The sequence below is a fragment of the Dermacentor silvarum genome, chromosome 2 (genome assembly GCF_013339745.2).
Source record: "Dermacentor silvarum isolate Dsil-2018 chromosome 2, BIME_Dsil_1.4, whole genome shotgun sequence".
In the NCBI taxonomy this organism is placed as follows: Eukaryota; Metazoa; Arthropoda; class Arachnida; order Ixodida; family Ixodidae; genus Dermacentor; species Dermacentor silvarum.
The window spans coordinates 28,683,040-28,688,428 of NC_051155.1; the positions used below are offsets into that span (position 1 = coordinate 28,683,040).

Consider the following 5,389-nt stretch of genomic DNA (forward strand, 5'->3'; position numbering starts at 1 on the left):
CCGGAAATGCTCACGCGTGCAGTACACAATCCGACCACGGCCACCATGCTGCCGTCGGCGATTCGTACGACCCGAGTAACGGCAGGCGTAACAATTTTCTTTAAATTGCGGCGAAGGCGGCTGGTCATAATCGATATCTGTGCTCCGGTATCTATGAGTGCTGTGACGGGTGTGCCATCAACGTTGACGTCGAGAAGGTTACGTTTCGTAAACAGCGTCAAAGGAGGATTTTGCGGCGTATTCGACATTGCAGCACTACCCCGAGGTGCCGCATTGCCTAGTTTTCCGGCTGGGATGGTCCTGGGTAGGTCGGCGAGGGCGAGCGGTGAAACTGGGGCGGACGTGGCTGGCGACGTTGAGGCGAGGGCGAGCGAGTATAGCGGCGAGGAGAGGTACCCAGCTAGCACAAAAGCGATAGAAAACTGCTTCCATACCGATTCGCCAAGACTAAATGAACGTCTGAAAGACGCACTAAAAAATCCGTGCAGTCCGTTTAGAAGGTGATAAACGGTCGTATATCGTTGCTAATGTCCGGCGGATATGACTATTGCAAGAAGTTCTAGAATCCTGCTTAAAGTAGTTTCGAAAAATCCTGTCTTGAAATGGGATTTTGTAAGACCATTAGAAGCATTTAAAAAATAGAGATTGAATCCTGCTACAATCAGGATTTTGACATCCGTTTTTTTTCACCCTCCCCTCTCGCGCCCCCCTCGTCTCCCTTTCCTTCCCTCTCCCCATGCCCCTGCGGCGTTTTGCCGGCCGGCGGCATGCAGGTTTGCGCCTGTGCAATACACGAAACACATACAGCAATAACATTTTTTATTGCAAAAAGTAAACACGACTACACAAGCTAGCAATCAACATTAAATATGAGTGCCTCCGGGTAACGTCCATTACAGGTATCGACCTTGATAAACCTGGTTTCGAACAGGCTGCTGGGCTGTAGCTCCTTAATTCAGCAGGTCTTCTTACTGCAAAAACATTAAGCACGTGTAAAACGTATGTTAATTGAAGTACACTTTTCTTAGTGAACGTATAGTTTTTCAATGCATTGGCAATAAGCACTGCATTATATCTTGGCAATGGGCAGCACTACAATATATTGGTCCAAGCACACAGTTTTCGAGCATTCCACCTTTATTAACATGGTTCTAACATTAACCGATCACAAGTGAAATTCCCTTCTGTTGCCTTGAAGACATACTTTACATCTAACTGAAGGTGTTGCATGTACAATCGCCAACCAGTGTAAGTGTCGGCTATTTTGCTAGCTTTCAGGAGGCTGTTGTCTTGACTAGTTGGCGACTGGTAGATGACAGCAGCCTCCTAAACACGTGCGAAGTAGGTGCCAATTAGCATTCAAAGAAAGGAATAGATAATGCATTTCTGATAATGTTGTACGAGAAAAGAGGTAAGTGTGGCTCTGCAAAGGCACAGCTTCAGTGTGACAGCATTGTTACACCACCGCAATTTTATTTGCCACAGATGACATAGCCAACTCAGAAATGGTGCAGGCTTGAGCATATACCTAAACACCAGTCTATCAAACACATCGCATACTTCAAATTGAGCAAATATATTGCGATTCCTTAAAAAATAAGACAGCAGACGAGCGCAACCTTAAGTAACAGCGACTATTTGCAGAACGGCTGCTTCAAGCATATACAGTAAGAACTTCAGTTGCTGTAATTAAACCATTAAAATGTTGCACGCCTATGACGTGCCTGTTTGAAAACCTCCACACAATAACATTGCCAAGCACTTGTAAAGAATTTTTTTTACAAAAACAGTGAGTCATCCACACACAAGGTGGGAACATAAGCCGTAATTTTCCACCCAGTTTCACTAACTTTGACCTTGGTGACATAATTATAGTTACGCAATGGGTTAAAGGTTAAGCTCGTGCAGTTTATATATCAATTATGATCTAGAGTGCTTGCATATGCAATTTATTGCTTACACCGAAATGAGCCCACACACTAAAACCCACACATGGCGCGCGGCGACGATTTCATCGCCGTTGCACTTTATACGGATTATCACGGCGACGACGACGGCGGCAAAAATGCGCTTGGAGTGCCCATATAATTTCTATCGCAATAAAAGAAAAAGAACCGCGGCGTAAATTTCTCTCTCTTAAATGGCATGGTCGCCGTTACGTCGTCGCGCCGTAACACGCGTGTTCGAGTCGATGTCTCAACGCTGCGGCTGCGACGCAGAGGAGCTACGACGGAGGCCCAGTCCCGCCAACGAAACTGCTCACAACCGGCCAACGCTCGCTTCAACGGCAGGAAAAGAAAGGGAGAGGGTTAAGCTGGCGCCGGGCCGGCGGCGGGCGCGCACGGAGACAGTCGAAGGTGGGGGAGCTACGAGGTAGTTGAGAGGGAGAGTGAGGGGAGCCACCGAAGCGACGGGGTCACCTCTGCTCAGCCAAATCCGCTTCCCTGACGCCGTCCTCCCTCACCTTTGACGTGTCCGCGCGCGCCCGGCGCCGCCGTGCTGGCGCCGCCCGCTCCCTACAGCATCGTTTTCTGCGAGCGTTGCTCGACGTGGGCAGTCTCGTGGCCCCTACTCGCCATCTGCTTGCGCGCCGTGATATCTAACGACTCCATTCGTACGTCGTGCTGTGGTGCACGAATACTTCAGAAATAAGTCTTTCCTTTAATTAGAACAAACTTTCGGGCTCTTTCGAGTTCGAATTATCGAGATACGACTGTATATGTATCACGCTGAAAATTTAATTCGTACGACTTTAATATGAAATAGCAGTTACCTGGGTTCTTGGAGTTCAGGAGTTTCGTGGTGGCCCTTTGGGCGGCGGCGTTTTCGTCTGCCCATTTGGCACCTGTAGAGGGTACATGATCGGTGTCTTCACCCTCACGCGCCTTCTCTCTTGCACGTAGGTATGTGCCTGCATAGTAAGTTACAAAAAAACTCTTTATTGTTATGCTGATAAACTCGGAGTATCTATGTTTATAATGTAACAGCAGTGCCTATTACAACTGTATATTGGAATTTTTCTTTTTTTAACAGAATTTTGTTACTGCACAGACTTGCAAAAAGAAAACGCCAGTGCGACCTCAAAATTTATTTGTTGCATGACTGAAGCCAAAAATGTTAGGTATCCTAAAAAAAGATGCCGTAAATAGCTACACTGTCGGATTATGTTACAAAAAACAAGGCAACAGTGCACTACATGCAGGGTGTTTCATTTAACTTTAGCCAAACTTTCAAAATATGCAAGTGCCACGTACCAGGACAGAACCAAGGTAATGTTGGAGATACTCAGATTATTTTTTGCATTCCGCCTAGTTAGATAATTAGTTCTAATTAATTAATTAACTTCTCAATTACTATAGTTAGATCGAAAGTGTCAATGAGAAGATTGTAAAGCAACATGAGAAACCCCTGATACCGCTTTCTGTTTCTCAATATGAGCTACATAAAGTGTTTTTACAAGTGTGAAAGGTGCCTGCCAATACACGCAAACTGCCTCGAGCGGCCAGTCGTTCGGCAGTTTTGCGTGTATTCGCGGGCACCTTTCACGCTCGGAAAAACACACGAGTGATCTCGCACAAGAGCGTTGACGGAAGAATGCTGTGGCTACGCGAAGATCGTAGCACGTCTAATCATTCTGCGCCAAACGGGAATGTCATCGTCTTCCTAACGATCAATGGTCAACGAAACGTCGCAGAGGTAATTTTAGACAGCTTTGGCAAACCTGAATACGCATGCAATAAAAGAAACGTACGCAGACGTAAACATGCCTCTTAAACAATATTAGAGATTGCAGTTAAAATCAAGGCGCTTTCATTGAAAAACTTCATTACCGCCTAAAACTTCCACCTAAAACTCCCGCCTGAAAACCGTAAATAATTAAACACGACAGGTGTCAAAGTGGCCGTGACTACTTACGTGAGCAAAGAAGATGTGGAAGGCAGTCTGGCGCTCCGCAGTTCATGAACGAATACGCGTCAGGAACTTAACGGCTGGTCCTGACAAAAATAACGGTCAATGTAACGGCGGGTTCAAAAGTTACGCAATCTGGAGGGAAGCTGCGCGGAGAGCGCAGTCCGCTTGGCTGCTCAGACTGCGTCGGCGCAAGCGATGACGCCGATGAGCCGTCGCGCCACTCCTTGCTTTGTCAGGTAGCCGCTATGACACGTCACGGCGCTGCATCCTCTTGCGACACACGCTGCTGCAATGCAGAAAAATACTCAGTGTGGCTTCGTACTCGGTACCTGAAGCACAGAAATGCTAGCTAATTTAACTAAGAAAATACAAAATGCGGCTGCTACCATAATGCTAGCGCCACCTTACAAAGATAATTTGAAATAACAAAAGTCGAACTTTTTAATGCCTCATTCTTGGCACTTTGCGGTAGGTAGGTAGGTTCCTAACTCGCTTTATAATACAAACAAGTGATGTGCAACCTATAATGGAATCGAACTTCTGCCGTGGGTCACAGCAGCCGGTTCTCTAGCAACTAGACTACGGTGTCTTTTTCTTCCTTTCGGTCAAAGTAAAACAGGTTAACCAAACAGACAAAACGAAAACTGCGACAAACAATATCAAAACATTTTACAGTTTGAACCGTCAGTCCAACTTGGCTGACATTGTCATTTAACATTCTCTGAGCGTTGTCAAGGGATCTACCCTCGACAGCCACTCAGGAACACAGCAATCATGCGTTCTAAATTTTCCTTCACAGAAAAATGGCAATATTCGCCAGGAGGGACAGATCGCGTTGAAGTGTATCGAGGACTGTTCAACAATGTCCTCGCGTCGATGACAAAATCAACGTCGAAAGTGGTGCTTAGTTTCCGGAGAAGTTCAGAAACTGGGACAAGCGGAATTCGGTGACTTGTAACCCATCATAGCCATCCTTGAAATTCCACACATTTACGTGGACAAAGACTTGCCTGATTTTCTGCAGATGATGATGCATAGTCCGAAGAACCTCCATTTTCGATGCCCGCGCTCATAGGAGGGTCGTCTTGTGGAACAAAATATTATCTAGAAATGTCTTGCGTGTGTGCTTCTGCATTTTCTCCTTTCAAGGCAAGGTCACTTTCGTGAAAACTGTCCTCGGATTGAGCATCCTCATGTGGCGAGGATACTTCACTAGAAGCATGGTTACTACTTTCATTAACCTACCATGATACTTATTGGACGGTACTCGTGGCAACAGGACTGGCAGATATCGGTTCGTCATTAACTCTACGCCTCTTCTGACGGTCTGAAAGATCAGCGTAACTTTTCTTCTTTATTGTGGACTTCATTATGAGCATAAAGAGCAAGCAGCTGCCCCTTCAGTGCTCACTCACCACAATGCAAACACCCGCGCCAGGGTTGATTGCACTCTCTTCTAACAGGGCGAAGCAAAAAC

General features: G+C 46.2%; 1 long non-coding RNA gene across 1 annotated transcript; it reads right to left on the reverse strand.

Moving 5' to 3' along the window:
• Positions 1-846: 846 nt before the first annotated feature.
• Positions 847-4,714, reverse strand: LOC125942951 (uncharacterized). The gene is made up of 3 exons (XR_007465439.1): positions 3,916-4,714; positions 2,774-2,911; positions 847-971 (listed from the first exon to the last, which is right to left on the reverse strand). It is a non-coding gene; the product is annotated as an uncharacterized LOC125942951 (long non-coding RNA).
• Positions 4,715-5,389: the final 675 nt, after the last annotated feature.